The sequence below is a fragment of the Cavia porcellus genome, unplaced genomic scaffold, assembly GCF_034190915.1.
Source record: "Cavia porcellus strain 051 isolate PalLab524CR breed Dunkin Hartley unplaced genomic scaffold, mCavPor4.1 scaffold_19, whole genome shotgun sequence".
In the NCBI taxonomy this organism is placed as follows: Eukaryota; Metazoa; Chordata; class Mammalia; order Rodentia; family Caviidae; genus Cavia; species Cavia porcellus.
This window is the reverse complement of record NW_026947502.1, coordinates 59,123,223-59,145,350: the sequence shown is the minus strand read 5'-3', so window position 1 is coordinate 59,145,350 and position 22,128 is coordinate 59,123,223. Positions and strand designations below refer to the sequence as shown.

General features: G+C 39.2%; 1 pseudogene; it reads left to right on the top strand.

Annotated features, from left to right (window-relative positions):
• The first annotated feature begins 18,842 nt into the window (after positions 1 to 18,842).
• LOC100733212 (ubiquitin carboxyl-terminal hydrolase 1-like) lies at positions 18,843 to 21,926 on the top strand (annotated as a pseudogene).
• Positions 21,927 to 22,128: the final 202 nt, after the last annotated feature.

Here is a 22,128-nt window from a genome sequence, read left to right as displayed (position 1 = left end):
GTTACCCTCTAATTATTGTACATTTGAAATTGTGTTATTTCTTCTCTTTAGAATAAAATTTTTTAAAAAGACTGAGGAAAGGTTCTTCTGTATTGGGAACCTGGCCAAGAGACCCAATTGTCAGTCTCGAGAATGTGGTGAGAAAATAAAGACAGAGACAAGTATGTTATTCCAACAGTGGCTGGGAAGTCAGTGTTTCTGGATCAGACCCCCTCACTCCCAAAGCAGCTTCTGTTTATCAGTGTGTATGGTGACAGGTGGGGCTAGTAAAGGATTTCAATTCATCAGAAGACTCTGACTCCAGGAGGGGTAGATTATCTTAGAAGTGTCTTGACCTTGAGTATAATCCTGAGGTGACTAGAAGGCATAGATGATTTTATGCTTAGAAGAGTCAATGGGAAATCTCAGCTGGGTGGTACCAATAATCCCAGTTCTTCCTGTTATCCCATAGGGGAATATGCAAAATTAGCCATTGTGAATTTGTGGTCACCAATATATTCCCGTTTTGCTTTTATGCTGAAGCAGTTGAAACAGCATATAGGATGTACATCTTTTCTATGGACCTTGTATGTCTGCTGGGTGTTTAAGACCAGCTAAGTCTCCTCGGGAATCACCATGGAACCAGGCACAGCACCTCTTGGTGCATCAGTCAGTGCCAACTGTTTGGATGAGTCATTGCCACTGCTTGACCAAACTGCTTTCCATGAAAGCTTGTGAGACTTTTCTCTCCTGGTGACTCTCCCTAGGCACAGTGTACTATGATGATCATTTTCCTTTGCGGTCCCATAAGCTCCATGATTCGAAGCTCAGGGACTTACCAAATGTAGGATGTCACAGCAGAGGTTGTCTTATGTACTGGATCCTCTTTGACCTCAGAGGACTAGGACAAAATATTGGCTTTCATCTTAGCTTGTCTCTTTCTAGTTTCTCCAAATCTCAGTTGTTGAACATCTAGAAGAAAAGACCAACAATGTTACAATATAATAAGACAGTAAACTAAACATTATGACTTATCTGAACATCAAGCATCTTAGAACATAAAATAGAACCATTATTTTTTCATCAACTGTGGATGTCTAGCATTTAAATCTTTGTAGAATGTTAACAGTTACATATTTTACACAGACAATTAGAAATCAAAACCATACATATTATTGTATCGTGACAATTATGACATTTTTGTAACAACCTGAATTTGTTTTGACATAAAATACCCCTTTTAGTCAATCATCCCTATCTAATACATAAGATTTTATCTAACTTATTGACTTTTAGTGGGATGTGAATCTCATAAGCTTTTGGTATTGGCAGAGGTCTGAATATGAAACAATTTGGGAGACCTGTACACCTGAAGGCATAGATACATTTAATACATCATGAGGTTAATAATAATTAATTGTCATAGCTATATGAAAACCTTTGTATCAGAGCACCTTTAAATAAGAACCTTATTGTCTAGAAAATTTAATCTTTTGACAATGACCAATGTGAGTATATCACAATAATATATCTTAAAGAAAATTTATTGGGGCATCTCCCATAGGGCTAGGGAGATTATTGGGGCTCCCTATTAATGAACAAGGACTGGAGAAATTTTTCCAGGCAGTTACTTCCTTATTCATCAATTGGAATCCTATCCAATACTTCTCTCAAGGCTGAAGGGTCCCTCAAAAAATTTAAAATTGCAAAAAAAGAAAAAATTATTTGTTGAGCTCAATTATAACAGCTGTTTGCAGAATAGACAGACAAAACAAAGACAGGCAAAGAGGTTTATAAACTCAGAGTGTGGGCCAGGGATTTAGCTCAGCAGATTAAGCACCTGCCTCGCAAGCGTGAGGTTGTGAGTTTGATCCCTAGTACCAAAAACAAAACAAAACAAAACAAAAAAACCAAAAAACAAAACTCAGAGTGCATTCAAATATATTTGGCCAGTTTGAATTACAATGATTCTTTTATAGCTTTCACATTTATAAGTATAAATAGACTAGTTAGGACATCTTTGTAAGTCAATTAACTGAGATCTTTTGTAATAAGAATTAGAAGAAATTGGGGCTGGGGATTTAGCTCAGCAGCATAAGCGCCTGCCTTGTAAAGCAGGCAGTCATGAGTTTGATCCCCAGTACCAATAAAAAGGAAAAAGACAAAAAGAATTAGAAGAAATAAAACCTTTTAATATGAGTTGTAAGCTGATGGTTTATCTGATTGGAGTTTCCAGCTACACAGGTTACTCACTGTTGTTTTGATAGTCATATTTATAAAATAGTCATATTTTTATAGCCACATGTAACTGTCCCTGCTAATGGGACAGACTGTTAAAGGCAATTTTAACCATGTCTAGGAGTGAACACCGCAGTGGCTAGAAGAGCAGCATGCATTGCAAAAATATTTTTTTTCAGGGATTGAACTAAACCCTGGTTGATAATTAGGTGGCAAATCTGATGAATGATCTGCTGCAGGCCTTCCCAGGGCAGTGGACAATGTGCTTCCAGGTTCATCATTTGCTGTCTTGGTATAGGGTTCAATGTTTTGTATAGGTAGATTAAATTCTGATCAAGGTGTTATTCTAATGGATGGTGGGGAGTCTTCTTCCATCTGGTGAGAGGATGATTCCTGAGGTGTGAACCAGTGGTTTGAGGTCTCTCTGTGCTTGAGAGTGATGCTGATAATCCTCTGTGGAGCTGGCCAGTCCATGGACATATGCATCAGGACAGAATTCATGTTTCTCTGTCTCCTGTGAGAACACACGTGTGTCTTCTGTCCCAATTTTAGAGTGATGCTGACCATTCTAAACACCTCTTTGGAGGTCTCATAAAGCTACAGGGGCTAAAGATCTCTGAGAGTGAGTAGATTCTTGTGCCCAATGTAACATGGCTGGTGGCAAATCAGAATTAGGAACAGGATTCAGAAAGTTTAGAACATATTAGCAAATTTAAACACATTTGAGGAGAGTTCTGATCTTGTATTCCTCCTTTCTTTTGTTTAGCTAGCTGATTTTTTAATTTAAGATGAGTGTGCTCAATTATTACCTGATCTTGGGGATTATAGGGATTCCTGTAACATGCTTTATATTCCAGTTATCAAGAAAACTCTGAAAATGCCTGCTAATATAGGCAGGACCATTATCAGTTTTTATTTTCTGTGGTATTCTTAATGCATTGACACACAATGCTGTAGGACATGTTGACTTCATTCACCTAAATAACAGATGGTATGGGTCATATGTGAGAAGGTATGAATATACTTAAGTTTGTTAAAAGAGGCTATATGGATAATATCCATTAGCCATAACTGATGGGTTCTAAGATCTCTAGGATTGTAGCCCTGTTGAGGAACAGGTATTGGAATGAGCTAGGAGGAAGGACATGATGTCACTATCTGTCTAGCTTGAGTTCTGGTAGTTTTAAATTCCTTTTGCAGAGCTCTAAAATTTTGATGAAAAAACTCATGGGATTGTTTTGCTTCATCAAAAATGGAAATTAGGTTGACAATAGCATCTGCTTTATGGTTTCCCATTGATAACAGACTGGGAGATTAGAAGGGGTCTAGTATGATTGATAAGGAATGGAGCAGTTCTATTAAATAAGCTTTATGTAGTTTTAAAAATAGCTGTAATAAAGCAAGTTCAGTGGTGAAGCCAATTGAATAGAAATTCAATCTTTGGGTCAGATATACTGTGTAAGAGGAGTCACTTAATATATTAAGGGGTTGGGTCTGCAAACTGTTCTAAAACATACAGAATAGCCTTGATTTCTGAACACCGGTTACTCACTGTTGTTTTGATAGTCATATTTATAAAATAGTCATATTTTTATAGCCACATGTAACTGTCCCTGCTAATGGCACAGACTGTTAAAGGCAATTTTAACCATGTCTAGGAGTGAACACCGCAGTGGCTAGAAGAGCAGCATGCATTGCAAAAAAAATTTTTTTCAGGGATTGAACTAAACCCTGGTTGATAATTAGGTGGCAAATCTGATGAATGGTCTGCTGCAGGCCTTCCCAGGGCAGTGGACAGGATTCCCAAAATCACTATTTTTGCTATTTTTCTACATATAACTGGAGAATTTTTATTAGTTGATTTGGCAAGAATAGCCATTCCATAGGAGAAAGAATCTTATTAATCTGCTGTCCTAACATTCCTGTAGGAGAATGAAGTGTCTGCAACACAAATAGATAAAGAGGTTGAGAAATATCAAGTCTAAAACTGTCTTAGTTACTTTATGCTCGTCGCTGAGACAAAATACCTGAAGCCCAAAGTTGGGAAAGGAAAGGTTTATTTCTTACAGTTTTTGGAGGTTTCAGTCCACACTCAGTTGGCTCCAAGACAGACAGGCATGGCTGGGCTGCAGTTCATGGCAGCCGGCAACAGCAAACTCGAACCAGCAAAGAGAAAAACACACCTTCTTCCTGACATTACATCACATCCTGGCTCCACCCCTATGTGGGTGGAGCACTGACACCATCAATCCAAGCACTATACAATGAACCATCACATATGAACAATGCAAACTCATGAGGCCTGGGGGACACAGACATAAACCATGACAAAAACATTGCTTAGAATGCAAACATTTTTAAAACTAATTTCAGTTCTTGCCTGGCCACTTCTGTGAGTTGCCAGGGAGAATTCCAATCTTTATCATCTTGAAGAATATTATATAGATTTTGTACCTGATAGGTTGCTATACCTAATTTGACAGTTTTGGAAATCATTTAAAGTTTGTACATTATCCTTATCTGAATCTTTTGTGCTTTAATTACCCTCTCAGAAACAATAGAGCTCAAATAACTGTAAGGACTTATCATTTGTACTTTGTCAGGTGCTTGTCGAAGGCCTAAAGCAAGTAAATCTCTCTTGACTTCTTCAAATAGCATTAGTAAGTTACATTTTGTGGACATAGCAAGTAAAATGTCAACCATATAGTGGATAATATAAGCTTGAGAGAATTGAGTTCTACATCTTTTCAAAGCTTGTGCTACAAACAGCTGGCACAGTGTGGCACTGTTTACCATTCCCTCTGGAAGCCCAGTCCATTGAAAACATTTGGCTGGATCATGAAAATTAATGCTTGGTACTGAAAATGAAAAAAAAAAAAAAAGGTGAATCCTGAGGAGAGAGTGCAATATTAAAAAAGCAGTCTTGAAGATCAATACCAACCATAGGCTAGTGCCTTGGGATTACAGTAACACTAGGTAAACCAGGTTATAATGCCCACATTGGCGGCATGCAAGCATTTACAGCTCTCAAGTCTTGTATCAGTCTCCACTCTCCTGATCTTTTTTGGAGTTACAAACACAGGAGTACTCCATGGACTAATAGATGGCTCAAGGTGACCTAACTGTAGCTGCTCTTCTACTAAGATCAGTAAGATCTTTAGCTTGTCCTGGGTTAGGGACCATTGAGAAACCCATTTAGATTCTGTAGATTTTCATTGGGTGGGCAGTACAAAAATAGGCAGAGAAGTGCCAATGGCCCCTACTACAAATTTAACTCATATCCAATACTACATTTACCTTGTTTTACTAAAACGCCTTGTAAGTTCTTACTCAAATCTTTGTTTTATTGACTTTCTATCTTAGCCTTCCTCTTGTTAGCAGTGATACGCTCTTCTGAGGGGCAGAAGTAACTAGGATAATGTCCCACTCTTCTATAAGGTCTCTGCCCCATAAACTGGTGGGAATGGCTGCAATAAAATAGTGTTGTAAATCCTGTCTGCTCATCAGGGCCAATAGATGGAAGTGGCATAGTGCTCTGTGATACAGACTGAGGGAAGCCTAAGTCTATCAGAGCTCTGGAGGTAGGTCTAGTCAGCCAAGCAGATGCAACTGTTTCAACCTTGCATGGGATAGCAGGACACTGTTTGATTCTGTCCCCTGAGTTTATGCCTGGCCCCAGGGAAGAGCCAATTGTTTATTTCCCTGAAGCAGGGTTGTGCTATCCTCATGAAATCTAGATCTACAATCTTTTGCCCAGTGAAAACATTTCATGCAATGTGGGCACAAATTACATGGCAAATTTGAGCCTGGCCTAGTAATAGTATGCATAGTTCCCTGACGCAGGGTTGTGCCATCCTTATGAATTCTAGACCTACAATGCAACGTGGGCACAGATTACATGGCAAATTTGAACCTGGTCTGGTATTGTATGCATAGCTGAGGGAGATAGTACCTTTATAGGCTCTGGGTGGAGTCAGTGAGTGTGTCCTCGATTGCCACAATAAAAACGTTTGGTCATATCAGCCTATGGGCAAGAGGTTGGGATACAAGCCTGTGCCATGAGTGCAGAAGTGTGAGTGGTAGATCCAGTATTCTGGCCTGCCTGTGTGTAAGTAGGTTAAGTCTTTAGTGTGAAGTACCAAGGCTAAAGCTCCTTTACACTCCTCATAGGCTGTTCTCATAGGCTAACTGATGAAGTAGTTTAGCTGCATTGTCATGAGAAATCTGTCTATCTATAGCCTCTTGCAATCTAGCTACAAACTGGGTGTAAGTTTCTGTAGGACCTTGGAGTATCTAGGAAGATGATTTACTGAGTGTACCATCTTCTGGGACAGAAAGGCATGGTAGTTCTTTGCACTGTATTAAAAGGAGGGCGGGGCACGTGGTTGAACTTTTAAATCAGCGTATCTGCCCATGCCAGATAACTTTTTTTTTTTTTGCAGTACCAGGGATCAAACTCACAACCTGGAGCTTTCCAGGCAGGCACTTATGCCACTGAGCTAAATCCCCAGCTCCTGGGTAACATTTCTTGTATAATAGCTTGTAAGTTTTTATCCTCACTATCTTGATTATTCTGAGTTTGCTCTGAAATGAGTATATTTAAATATGACTCAAAATGTAGGAACTGGGCTGATGATAGACATGAGCAAGCAAGGTGGGTTACATCACCGGGCACCATTTGGAGGCCTTGTATTATATCTAAGCAACCAAGAGGGCATGGACCTCAGACTCCATTATCAAGCATGCTCCGCCTCAATTCTTTCAAGATTAAAAGGTTAAAAGCTGTGTGCATATTTTCAGATCTGTCTCCTCTATGATTGGCAAGCATAGTGCCTGTGGCTATAGTCTCATGTCACTATACTTTGGCTTCCTTGGGGGAGGGGAAGGTGGAGGCTCATTTCTGATCTGAGTCCTTGGTATGGGGGGAGGGGCCACTGTAGGAAGCATAGCAGCAGAAGCATTATTTTCCAAGCGGGGGTGCAGAGAATGAATCTGAGTTTGTGGGTAAACTGGAAAAGTTTAGGACTTCATTACTAATATCTTGCTAAAGTTAATATATTTGATTTTATAAACATGCTCCATTTTTCCCTAGCAACCCATTGTGGGTCTTATTATCATGGTGATCTGGCTTTTTCATTATGCTTTCATCAGGGCTCCTTTCCATTTTATTTGCCCCATTCATAATCACTTTGTCAGACAGAGTGTATTGTAGTGGTACTCGGCTGTCAGTCTGCTTTATTTTCTAGGTTATGTTGCAATGATGAGAAGCCACTTTCACCAATTTATATGTAGCTGTCATTTTGGGGTGGATTTTTTTTTTTATGTTGGATGGTCACTACATAAAATCTCTCACCTATTTTACCCCAAACTCTCATATCGAGTGTGGGGAAGGAAGCATAGAATTTAGCATAGAATCTGATGGAGTAATCTAAAAATATATTTTGATATATTTTGATGGCACTTTGATGTCTGCATCATTTAACAGTGTCATAGTCAATCGGCTCAATTCTCTCTTCAGCACATAAAGAATATGATTGTCTCATAGTTATCTTTGACAAACACCCTTCTACAACAGATTTCTATTTGCTGCTTGCCCCTGAGCTATATAATTAGTAAAATGCTCCCCTTACTTTTAATTTGGTCATGCAAGGTCTGGTGGATCATCAGCACCTTGACAGTGATTGTTGTGGCTTGAAGGTCAGGCATTCTGGCCCTGTTGGGTACCAAATATCAGGAACCTGGCCAAGAGTCCTGATTGTCGGTCTCAAGAATGTGGTGAGAAAAATAAAAACAGAGACAAGTATGTTATTCCAAAATGACTGGGAAGTCAGTGTCTCTTGATCCGACCTCCTCACTCCCAAAGCAGCCACTATTTCATTCGGTGAGCATAGTGGTTGGTGGGTTAGTAAAGGATTACAATTTATCAGAAGATTCTGACTCCAAAGGGCATAGATAATCTTACACTTAGAAGTGTCTTGACCTTGAGTATAATCTGAGATGACTCAAGAAGGCATGGATAATCTTATGCTTGGAAGAGTCAATGGGAAATCTCAGCTGGGTGGTACCAATAATCCCAATTCTTCCTGTTATCCCATAGGGAAATATGTAAAATTAGTCATTATGAATTTGTGGTCCCCAACACTTCTATATCTAGTTTCTTCAGGATTTTTTAAAGTCATGAATGGTTGTTGGCTTTTATCAACAAATTATCTGTGTCTATGGAGGTAGTCATGTGATTTTTGTACTTATGTTTATGTGCTATATTACGTTCATTAATTTGTATATGTTTAACATTCCCTGTATCCCTGAAGTGAAGCCTAAAAGTAGTCATGGTATATATTCATTTTGATCATTTGTTGTCTTCTGTTTGCCAGTATCTTGCTGAAGATTTTTGCAACTATGTTCCCAGAGGGATTGGTCTATAGTTCTCTCTTTTGGTTACATCCTGGTCTGATTTCAGAATCAGGTTGATGCTAGCTTCTAAAATGACTTTGAGGGGCTGGGGATTTAGCTAAGCTGCATAAGCGCCTGCCTTGTAAGCAGGCAGTGGTGAGTTTGATCCCTGGTACCGATAAAAACGAAAAAGACAAAAAAAAAAAAAAAAGACTTTGGGAGTCCTCCTTCAATTTTATTTTGTTAATGAATTTGAGGAATGATGACATTATGTCTTCCCTGAAGACCTAGAACTCAGTGGTAAACTATCCTTCATCCCTGAAGATCTAGAACTCAGTGGTAAACTATCCTTCATCAGTAGTTTTTTTTATTAGTGCTGCAACTTCATTGTCTGTAGGTGGATTATTCGGGTTTTTTGTGTTTTTTGGGTTCAGAGTTGATCATTCATAGGTATTCAGAAATCTGTCCATTTCTTTTTCTTTTTTCTTTTTCTTTCTTTCTTTTTTTTTTTTTTTTTTTTTTTTTTTTTTTTGTGGTGGTATCTGGGATCACACTCATCACCTCATGCTTGCTGGGTAGGTGCTTACACCACTGAGCTAAATCCCCGGCCCTAGAATACAGATACTCAAAATAATCACCAAATCTTTTGGATTTCAGTAATGCCCATTGTGTCACCTTTTTCATTTCTAATTGTATTGATTTGAGTCTTTTCTTTCCTTTTGTTTTTAAGACTGACTAAGGGTTTGTTTATTCCATTTATTCTTTCAAAGAACCAGCTCTTTGTTTCATTGATTTGTTGTATTTTGTCTCAATTTTATTAATTTCACTTCTGATCTTTACCATTTCCTTTATTGTGCTGGCTTCGGATTTAGTTTGTTTTTGTTTTTCTAGGATCTTGAGGGGCATCATTAGGTTAAGTTGTATTCTGTCTCTTTCTGTCTCTATCTCATCTCTCTCCTTGTCTGTCTCTGCCTCTTTCCCTCTCTCTCCCTCTCTCTCTCCCCGTGTCTCTCTCCCTCTCTGTCTCTCCCCACCCTCTATTACAAATCATTAACATGAAAGAGTTTTTATTCTCTTATGTAAAAATTCTCTATTACATTCAAGCTTACTTGGGCTAAATCTAACAATACTTTTTTCCTTTTTTATGTTTGCAGAAGTCGTCTTGTAGATTCTCTGGGGTGGTTTGTTCTGCAGTGTGGCTGTCATTTTGCTGTAATCCTACCAAATAGCTGCCTCTGGAGCCATCTGCTGACATAGTGGGTAATCCTGAGTATTTGCTGGAGGAAAAGGCCATCTCAGCCAAACAATCTACACTCCTTGGACCTGTTATAGTCTGAGAGTGAAATCCTCTGGGCATGTTACCTTGGTTCTATAGGCACTTTGATCTAGGAGGGGGGGACAGCCATGTGAGGTCCTCTGTCACTCAGGTTGCTTTGCCTGGATCTAAGAATAGTATTGCTGATATGGTTAAAAGAAAGAGAGATAGTGGGAAAAATATCTCTCCTGCTCACTTTCAATATGGCATCTCCTACTGCCAGCACAAACACTGTTACTCATTTCTTATTATCTTTCCAGAGTTTCTTAATGTCCAACAAAGATTTTGAATTTGTCTAATTTTTTCTTCATAACATGATGCTATCAATGTGTTCTGGCCACCGGATTCTTTCTTTCCCTCAGTAATGTGTCTTTCTGACTTTCCACTTGCAAGAACTGTCTCATTTATGTCTCAAGAGTCTTTTAAGGAGACTGAGTTTCTGGGACAAAGATTAAACACAGTTGTAAACTTGATTAAAGAGAGAGACAGAGGCAGGACAGAGACAGAGAGGCAGAGACAGAGGCAGAGACAGATGTTCCTTACTCAGCCACACCCAACAACATGGTGAAACTTTCTCCCACAAGCAGGCCAACATTGCAATACTATTGTGTTTTTAAATCCTAGCATACCTTAGGGCTGAAAGTGGTATCATAATTTAAGAGCTACCTGCATTTATTTTCCTATGAACTCTATTTTCATATCTTTTGTCCACATTTTATTGAAAATTTCTAGGGACTATCAGTTTATTAATTATCATAATTAATCATCTGTAATTTGTTTGCAAATAAGTTTACCAATTTGCTCTTTGACTTTATTTATAGTATGATTATTTTTATATTTTGAAAAAAAATCTTTTTTAAGGTGTCCTCTCTTTACAAAGATCTTCAGCCTTCAAGATTAAAGTTTCCCTTTATCATAAGGGTTTTTTCTTTTATTTTTGGAGAGCACATGGGCTGTATCCAGGGCTTTCACAGTGAGTTACATCTCCATCTCTTTAAGTTTATTTTTTGAAACAAAATCTCACTTGTTGGGGTCTGTACCTAGATCCTTAATCTCCCAAAGGGGTGCACAGTGAAGGCTCAAAGGAATGAGGCAAATGGCATGGTCTTTAGGGCTGCAGTGGAGTAAGATCCTGGGCAGGGCTCGTAACTCTGCTAGCGGGCAGTGGACTGGCCCTGGGCAGCCTGTATCTAATCAGAACAAACAAGGAGTCAAGTGGAAAATGCAGGAAACCTGAGCAGGATCTTGGGAGGGGTTCAAGGACCCCTCAGAGCAACAAGTGATGGTAATTAAGGAAAACTATCCAGAAAGTCTCCAGGTGGCCTCAGCTGTGGCCTTTCTTGCCTCCTGAGGTGTCTCCTCATTCTCAGTTCAGCCGTGCCTGGGCCACGCCACAGCCCTGCATGTGTACTCAGCCTCAACGCTCTCCAATACTCACTGAGCCACTAGAGTGGCTGGGCTAGAACTTGTGACCATCGTGTCTCAGCCTCCAGACGGCTGGAATTACAAGTGTATACTACCACGCCAGGCTTCCCTAGTATATTTGATGGTGACTTATTGTCATGGCTTAGATCTGATATCCCCCCAAAGCCTGATGTGTTTACAGGTGGGTCTTTGGGGAGGTGGTGAGATCATGGGTGTGTGATACTGGATCATGGGTGTGCAATAGTGGATTAGTCCATTGTTGGGTGTGATGCTGAGAGGAAAAGCCTGGTAGGAAGAGCTAGGCCACTTACAGGTATGGCCTGGAAGGGCTTACATCTCTTTTCCTTCCTTGAGGGCTCAGTGCTCCCTGCAGCCAGGCCCCTCTACCATGCCACCCTGCCTCGGAGCCAGCTGACTATGCGCTGAAACCTCTATAAATTGAGTTAAAATAAATCTCTCCTCCTTTAACTTGTGGGTGTCAGGTATTTTGTCCCAGCAATAAGAAAGTAACTAAAATGCTTACTTTGTGTTCCATCGTTGATCTAACTGGAATTGAATTTAATGAAGGATTGAGAGAAGGGTCCGTTTGATCACACTCCAGTATTACCAGCCTCTATGTGTCTGCATTGTTCCTTTAACTTGTGGGACTCCTCTCTGCTGCATCATCTGCCCCCCTGACTTTCACACCTTGGGTTTCTTTGTGGGCTCCCTGTGTTCCCTCTCCTTTACACGCTGGTATTCCTTGGACTTGAATTTTCTATCTTCTCTGCTTAAGCCACATGTTCTCTATAGACTCTAAGCATCTGTGCGCTCCACTTTGCCATTCTTTGATCGCCATCTGTGTTCATGGCACAAACTGTTACCTCAGGTCATTGACCTCCGTATTCCTCCTATTCAGGCACCTAAGGGCAGTCATCCCGATAATCAGAGATTCTATACGGAAACACTAACTAGGATTCTATTACCCATTATTTCATATAGGGACAATTTCAATGCTGTACATTTCAATCCCAAACCTCCTCAGACTAGTCAGCTTCCTGTTACTGTAACAATTACCTGAGCTCAATCAATTTATAAAAAGAAAAGATTGTTTTGGCTCCCATTTTTGGCGGTTCCATTTTAGAGTCGTTTTGTAGGCCCATGGTTAGGGAGGGTATCACAGCAGGGAGGAATGCAGAGCCAGACCGTTCATGTAAGGACCAGAAGTGGAACAGGAGGGGAGGGAGGTGAATCCCATGACCCCCTTAAAGGGCACACCTTCAGGGACCAGAAGTCTTTCCACTACACCTCACCTCTAAAGTTTGTCTACCTCTCAGAGATGTCAAGCTAGGGACTATGACTTTAACACGAGGATCTCCAGGGACATTCTAGATTCAAACCATATTTGTACCAAATAATTTCCTAAAGTGCAACTGAAATCAGTAACTGTTCGTGGATTGGTAACATAAATGCTTACAATATTAAAATACACAATATTTACCATTTGACCTATGGTCACCAGGAGTATGACTGCTGACAAATAATTGTGTGGTCAGCAAGAGCCCAGTCTCTCTTCCAGTGTCACCATAACTTGGGCACCTTGTGTGTCAACATAGAGGAGTTTTTCCAAACACCCACAGCAGTGTTTCTGAAGCTTCTGTTATCATTCTCCCCTCCATGTTTTAAAATACTTTTTATAGCCCCTCTTCCCTATAGAAACTTAAGTTACTGTATTTCTAAATTTCCTGTGTTTTTCTTTGTGTTATGCATAAAGGTAGTATTTTTTTCACCCCCCCCCCACTCCAAGAATCGTCTTTCGTCCCCTTGGGAACAATACCCTCCTGTTGAGAATGTACAAGCCACAGTACTTTTGATGTTTCACCAGTTGTATTTGGAATATAATTCCAAACCTCTCTGTCTTATCATTTTATTAAAATTATTTTCTTGAGTTTGGAGTTGTAGATGTTCAGTTTCCCCTCCATTAATGAGTCAAGAAGTTTAAACATCCTACAAATTGGTAGAATCACCTTATTGAGATAGAATTCATTTACCACAAATGTTATTCTTATTTTAAAATGTATAAAGTGATTTTCACTATATTTTCAGATGATACATTCATCATTATCTAGTTTATAACATTTCATCACCCCGAAGAAAGCCCCATACATTCTGTAAATTTGGGAGATGAAACAAATAGACTACTAGTAAATGGATGTCAGGCATTTTAGGAAGTGTGTTTGCATATATGTTTCCCATTCATAATACTTAAATTTTTCATTAGTATGTATTTCTGATGTATAATAATATACATATGGGAGTTTGATCATCTTTACTTCATCTCTTCTCTCCTTTTCTTTGATCTCTTTCCCATCTACAAAAAGTCTAGCTTCCTGTTTCCTATCATTTCACCTTTATTTTACTCTTTAAATTATTTGCATTTTGGGTGTCTCATATAAGAGAAGCCATGCAATATTTAAGCTTCTGTGTCTATTTATTTCAGTTAGCAGTATGGTCCTGAGATCCATTCATTTTCCTACAATCAGTCAACAATCATTTTATGGCTGAATAGTAACCCATTGTGAATATATAACTTGTTTTTTGTGTGTTCATCTGTTGATGGGTGTACGTGCTACTTCCATAATTTAGCTATTGTGAATTTGCTGCTATAAATATGGGTATGCATGTACAACTATAATATGATGTTCTTAACTTTTTGGGAAGATATTTTAAAGAAGAAGGTAACTGTGTCAAATGGGATCTCTATATTTAGTTTATTGAGAAATCTCCATACTGATTTCCAAAGCTGACTGTACAAGTTGACATTCCTACCAGCAACATAGAACAACCCCCTCCCCATATCCTCACTACCGTTGTTGTTTTTTGAGTTCTTGATGATAGTCATCCTCACAGGAGTCCAAGTGCTGTTTTGATTTGCATTTCTCTAATGGCCAGAAGCACTAAACATTTTTTTTACATACTTGTGGCCATTTGTACGTCTCTTAAGAAGTACTTGTTCTTTTAATTGCCCATTTATTGATTGGGTCTTTTTGTTGGGAGGGTCCTGAGCTTTTGGAATTCTTTATCTATTGTAGGTATTAGTCCACTGTCCAAGGAGTAGCTGGCAAAATATTTTGCCCATCCCATAGGCTGTATCTTCACTCTGTTTATTGTTTCCTTTGTTGTGCAAAAGCTGTTTAATCTGATATAACCTCACATGTTAATTATTGGAATTCTCTCATGCAATGTAGATTCTGTTGAGATAGTCCTTATGTATTCCTGTGTCTTTAAGAGTTGTATCCATTTTGTCTTCCAGATGATTCAGCATGTCTGTTTTTATTTCTAGGTCTTTAATCTATTTTGATTTGGTTTTAGTAGAGTGAGAGTCATGGGTCTAGGTTCATTCTCCTGCATGGCGATAGTCAGGATATATATATATATATATATATATATATATATATATATATATTATATATATATAATTATATATATAATATATATATATAATTTTATTTAAAGAAACACTAAACAAAACAAAAAATCGGTAGAAATAATACATATGTTCAGAGAAAAAATAAACAGTAAGAAATCACTAGTTGATGTTTATATATTGTCGTTTTACAAATATTTGTTCAAAATACAAAAATTGAACATGTAAAGTGGGAATTCAAACAGCGAGACTGCAAACAGTTCTGTTCGACTGTCCAACAAAAACTTAGTAACATGGTTGTCAATCCTATACACTTAAACATACATGCAGTTATCCATATCTTCATTTATGTTTAGATTAAACAAACTAAAGCAGGTTAAAATCATTCTGAACAAAGAATAACAGTATTGCTGGATTTCACATCATGACACTCCATGATCAGCACTGGGTAAAGTAGTATCTTTTTTTTTTAAATTTAATTTAGAGAAAGACTAAACAAAACAGAAAATGGGTAGAAATAATACATAATTTCAAAGAAAAAATAAACAGTAAGAAATCACTAATTGATGACTACAGATTGTCTTCTTATAAATAGGTATTCAAGATACTAAAGTGGAGCATTTAAGTGGGATTCAAACAGTGAGACTGCAACCAGTACTGTTCAACTATCCAACAAAAACTTAGAAATATGGTTATCAAACCTATACACTTAAACATACATGCAGTTATCCATATCTTCAATTATGTTGAAATTGAATAAACCCATGCAGGCTAATATCACTCTGAATAAAGAATAATACTATTGCTGGGTTTCACATTTTGACATTCCAGGATCAGCACTGGGTATTTTAGTGTCTCTTTTTCTTCAAAGTATCTCTTCATTTCATTATGGGTAATAAGATCAGTTCCCATAAACTATAGATTCTACACATGCATGAGTCTTAACATGTATTTCTATCCTTTCTATATTAGAAGGAGAAACAAAACAAAGCAAGACAAAACAAAACATATTCCTATAAACACATGAAACAAAATGAACATATAAAACTGTTGTACAAAGAGTTCTACTATGGTTCCTGTGTTGTCTCTTACTATCTCTAATAGAATTGGCTATATCATCAGACATAGTATAATTGAATATATCAGTACATAACAGTATTAATAAAAACACAACTTTGTATATAGTATAGAACTTCAAAAACTGGCAGTTATTAGACCAGAATGTATATCGTAGAGTCTTGTCATCTTCAGTGTAGTTGCCTATACTCTCAGACTTGATACCTTTAATCATATCAGGTTTGAATAAAATCTTCTCTGCCTCATTTCTGTCGTGCTCTTTTTTGCCATCAGTTGTCTGCTTATCTTCTTCATTCTGTTTTCTGCTCCATTCATTGAGGCCTCTCTGACACTGTTCCTGGAATCCTAGTACTTTTCTCTCTCTCTCCAGAATGCCCTGCAGTATTCTCTGTAGAGTTGGATTGGTGGTCATGAATTTCCCAAGTTCCTCTTTGTCTTGGAAGCGTCTTGTTTCTCCATTAATTTCTAGAGACAGTTTATCAGGGTATATCAATCTGGGATGGAGGTTATTTTCTTTCAGGGCTTGGAATATTTCACTCCAGGCTGTTCTTGACTTGATAGTTTGTGTCGAGAAGTCTGCCATTATTCTGATGGGCCTCCCTCTATAGGTGATCTGTTTCTTGTCTCTAACAGCTTTTAATACTTTGTTCTTATATTGGATTTCTGGGATCTTGATTATTATATGCCTGGGTGTAGCTCTGTTTTGGTTGTAGGTGGCTGGAGTTCTGTATGCCTCATATATCAGAATATCATTTCCTTTTCCTATGTTTGGGAAGTTTTCCTTTATTATTTCTCTGAATAACCTTTGTAGTTCCATTGTTTGTATCCCAGCTTCTTCATTCACATTCTTTATTCTCAAGTTATAGATCCTTTTGTCATCTTCTAGCCTTTGTATTGTTACAGCTTGTTTCCTTGTTATTTTTAAAAAGTTTTCCCTTTCATACTCCCACATTGCAAAATTGCCCTCCAGTTTGGGTAATCTATTTTGAGTTTCTTTCAAGCTGATTTGCCATCTTGCCATAGAGTTTTTAATTTCCTGGTGATCTCTTTGAATCTACTGCATGTATTCTATATTTTTTTATATTCTTCACCAAGTGTTTCTCTCCTTCAGTCTGTGTCTGCTTGAGGGATGCTTAGTATCTCTTTTATTAATCTTCTTATGTCTTATATCTTTATTTGGCTAAATATTTCGCTTTTGAACTCATCTATGAGGTCCTGAATATATCTCTTTATGTCCACTGGTGCCGTGTCTGATATTGCATGTTTGCTGTTCTCATTCTCCTTTGTATTTACCTGTCCTGGGTCAATGTTCTCAGAATTGGAACCTAGGGACTTTTTGTTGTTGCTTCTTCTTCTCATCTTTTTGCTTCTTCCAGGAGGCCCCAGTTTCTTTCTTTGTTGGTTACAGTTCTTCTGAAGTACACTGGCTAGATGACCCTTCACACTTCCATGTACTAGTGAGTTGCAGACAAGGACAGCATATGCCGACCTCTCCCCTCTGGATCAGTCAAGCGGCTGTGGCCTACACTGTATTACTTTGCGCTGCCTTCCCTCCAGATCAGTCAAACTTCTGAAGCTTCATTGGGATAGTGTGGTTAGTGTGTGCCACTGCTGCAGGGACTTGATAACCTATTGGATCTCAGCCAGGTCACGTGACCCAGGCCTTACCAATCCTGTTTGGGAAGCGAACAATTGACTGAAGCCACTGCTGCCCCTTTTACTTGCCAGTCCTGCCTGGTCCCAGAATGTCATCCACCAGAGCCCCCCTATTTATGGAATGGCTCCCTTCCTGTTACTCACCACAGGTTGATGTAGGCACCCTGCCAACTCAGCTCTCTGTTCAGCTCGCTGACCCCTGAACTCAAAGTAACTGTGTCTCCAGTGAGTCAAAGCGGCGGGACCTCGGCAAGTCACGGTGGGACCTTGGATGGTCAGCAAGTCACCTGAATTTCTTCCTGGGACGAGAGAATTCATCTCCTGCTATTTGGGGCTCCCCACTCGTATTATATTGAATTGTAAGTTGACTATCTCAGGGAGCCTCTGTAGCCAGCTGTTATCTATCTGCCATCTGTGCTCCTCTGGGATATATATATGTATATATTACAAGATACAAGGGGTCACATATTATTTTGTTTACATAAAATGTTTAGTAAAGGCAGGCAGATCTATGAAGATTAATGTTTGGGACAGAAATTGGCAAGGTAGGAATGAAGATTAATAGTACATGACCAGCTGTGTGTGATGGCCCACATCTCTAATTCCAGCATTTGGGAAGCTGAGGCAGGAGGATCACTCTAAGTTCAAAGCCAGCCTGGGCTACACAGTGTGTTCAAGTCCAGCCTGGACTATATAGAGAGGCTCTGTCTCAAAAGACAGAAGTTGCCGGGGATGGTGGCACAGTCCTGTAATCCCATCACTTGGGAGGCTGAGGCAGGCAGATCTTGGCAAGTTCAAGACTATCATGAGCTACAAAGTGAGCCCAAGGTCAGCCTGAACCACATAGTGAGACCCTGTCTCAAAAAGACAAAAAAAAAAAATAGTAATTGACCATATGAGATTTAATGGAGTTGTTGAAAATCTTCCAAACTCTTCCATGAGTAACAGTTTTACAATGTAGCAAATTTACTAAAAATCATTGTATTCTTCCAATGGATTATGATACTGAAAATATGCCTAATAAAATTATAAAGAAATATGTTGCCAAACAAATCCAGCAGTATATCGAAAATGTAACACACTACAAACAGATAGGTCTTTTTCTAGGAAAATGAGAATAATTATTTTTGGGAATCTTTCAAGGTAATTATTACATTGATAGAAAGGAAAAAGCAGGGTCACGGAGTGGGGGCCACGTGGCTCCTGAGCGGCCTGGCAGGGCTGGTTGGAGATGCCAGCGCCAGCAGGTCTGGCCATCACCTCACCGCATCACATCGCTGATTACAGTTGCCCTAACTCTCTGTAGATTCTCATCAGCTCCTGGGGATTTGGAAAGAAAATGCTCTGTGTCATATGAGTGAAAGTAGTGGACTTTCAAGGTGTCCATCCAAGAAAAACAGACTTTCCTTGAAGTTTTTTCAACAAAAGGAAACTCAGAGAGTCTTAGATTTTACAGACATTCAAAAAAATCAAAGAAAAGCTTTTGAATGTAGAGTCAGAAATTGACCAAGTTGTTCCTGCAGCTCAGTCCTCACCTATAAACTGAGAAGAGAGAAGACTTGCTGCCTTTTGTGGGACTGAGTAACCTTGGCAATACTTGCTATCTTAATAGCATACTTCAGGTATTCTATTTTTGTCTTGCTTTTAAATCTGGAGAGAAGCATTAATTTAATATTATCTCAAAGAAGAAAGAGGTACTAAAGGATGAAGCCAATCAGAAAGACAAGGGAAATTGCAAAGAAGAGTCTTCAGCAAGTTATGAGCTTACATGCAGTGTACAGCCCTCAATTCTTTCAGGGGAACAGCTTCAGAGAAAGACATGGGTGAGCTTGCGACTCAGCCAAGACGGCTGGTTGACACACTCAGGGAACTCAGCTCCACATATGAAGCCTATCTACAGCACAATGCACAGGAAGTATTTCAGTGTATTCTGGGAAACATTCAAGAAATACGCCAACTCCTAAAAAGGAAGTAAAAAATGTGGCAGAATTATCTACAAAGGTGGGAGAAAAAGCTCATCAGAAAGAGGAAGTGAATGGAATTAACAGCACAAAATGGACATTATGAAGCATTCTGAGAATTATAAAGACAAACGTGCAAAAGGCAATGGGAAAAGGGTGACTCTGAATTTGGTATCATGAAGAAAAAAGTCAGTTTCCAAGGGACACCAGTCATTGGATGAGAACCAGAGACAAACTAGATAAAAAGAAAAGCTTCTGGGGATGCACTGGAGAGTCCTCCTAAAGTGACCTCCAAGAGTCTTCTGGAAATGAGAGCACATGAGCCTCACAAAAGAAATCAAGAGTTAAAGTAAATTGACTAAAGACTGCAATGAAGCAACCTAGCATTCTTTCCAAGTTCTGAAGTCTGGGAAAACTAACTCCAAAGGACAATCTAAAGGGCATGATCTTGACGAGAACTTGGGAAAGTACAAAAGCGTTAGTACCGCTGATGGTTGTGTACTCAAGTCTCCAGAAAACAGCAAACCTATAGATGTTGATGAAGTTAACAAAAGTGTGGAGCAAACTGGTTTTGAACTAGGGGAAAAATTATTTCAAGGTCAGTTGGTATTAAGGACTCATTGCTTGGGATGTGAAAGTTTAACAGAAAAAAGACTTTCAGAACATCTATGTGCCAGTACAAGAAAGTGGGCTTTCCAAAGTAGAGGCTGTTGTGATCCCAAATACTGTGTGCAGTCATCCAAGTATTGTAATCCCTTTTCTATTCTTCCTCACAATCCAAAAAGTTATACTTACAATCCCATTGAGACATTACTGGAATCTCAGTGAATTGATTCCAATCTACCATGTTCAGTGCAACCACAGCGAGAGTAAAGACACCAAGACATGTTCCAAGTTAAGGGCAGCCAAGGGTCCTCAGTCCAATTCCCATGAGGATGTGTGGACAAAGACCCTGATCCTAGGCCTGCCCCAGAATTTATTGTCTTGTGAAGAAGAGGGGTGGCTCAGGAATGAGTGACAGTGAAGATGGCGGGAATTATGTGACTTGAGCTGGCTAGCTAGGTAGGGAGAAAAGGAAAGCATCTCTACAAAATACAGAGATAAAAATATGTAGAAGGATCAATTTGTATAAGTCAATTAAGGTAGCAACTGAATTGCTTGGGTTTCTGTTAAGTAAACTTTTGTGCCCTGGGAGTCATAGCCTCTTTACCTTGAGGCTCATAGCCAGTTGACATTCCTGGAGCTGACTAGCTCTAATATCCCACTGTGGTTACATATTTTAGAGAGAGCACTATGCCAGGAAGCAGGAGACTGATGGCTTTTCAGATTACATACCAGTACCTGGCCAGCCTTATTTGCAATGCTTAGAGCCAATTGAAGAGAGAAGGAAATACCATAGTCAGCTCTGTGCATATCAGTATGAGGAAATCAGTCTCCATATAATCAAAGTTGCAGCAATTGTTCTGCATACAAGGGGAGTTACTCAAGTTGTCTCCCACAGAGGAGAGTTTTGAAATTTCTCCAGTGCCAAAAACAGAAACGAAGACCTTGAGATGGGCAATTTCAGTTTGCTTCAGTGGAGAGGATTGTAGGAAAAGATAAATATTTCTGTGAATATTGCCATCATTCCACTGAAGCTGAGCAACGTCTTCTGTTTGACCAAATGCCTGAAGTTATAAACATGTATTTGAAGTGCTTTACTACTAGTGGCTTGGAGTGTGATTGTTACAGCAGTAGACTTTCCAAGATCAACTCTCCCTTGCTGATGCCCCTCAAGCTGTCACTAGAAGAGTGGCACACATGGCCAACTACCAACAGCTGTGGGTTATTTGCAGTGGTGATGCACAGTGGCATTACAGTCAGCAGTGGATATTACACGGCTTCTGGTAAAGTCACTGACCTCAGCTGCTTAGAACCAGGCAAGAACTTTGTGGTTGACCAGATGTGCGAAGTAGGGAAGTCAGAGCCACCGTTTGAGGAGGAAGCAAGGGGTACAGCTGAAAATTTCAATGATGAAGTGCGGTGAGAGCTGGTGGAAATACACAGCCAAGTAAAGTTTTGAACAACACAAAAAAGTAGAAACTAGCGGACTTCTTGGAGGACAAAAGAGCAAAGCAGACTGTGAGCTCCACAACAAAGCATCTGATCCCCATAAGCCTGCCAGTGCAGCATTTGCTGAAAGCAGATGTTCTGAGATTAACAGTGCTAACCTGACCCACGAAACAGGTAGGAGCAAGGATTCTGGTGACCAAACAGGCATTTACATGAGTGGATTTGAGAGCAAGATTTCCTGTGTGGTGCGAAGTTTAAAAGAGTACAAGGGGAAGTGGTCGCTTTTTGTTGATTCCAAAGTTAAAGTTACTGAAGAGGAGGACTTTTGAATTCTCTTTCCCCTTCTACATCTCCCACATCTACTCCTTACTTTTATTTTATAAGAAATTATAGAGTGGGTGTATATTCCCTGTGTATATGTTAAACCGGCCTGGCCAACAGTGGTAAAGTTGATTATAGCAGTCTTTCAGCTTATCTTTTAAAGTTACTGGATATTATGGGTCTCTCTAATTTTTATATAATAGAGAAATTTGAAATAGTGAAAAACATGTTAATTTTTAGAATTCATTCTCCTTCATAGAGATAAGCGATGTGTTAGCTCCTGGGAACAGACTTGTACAGGTTCT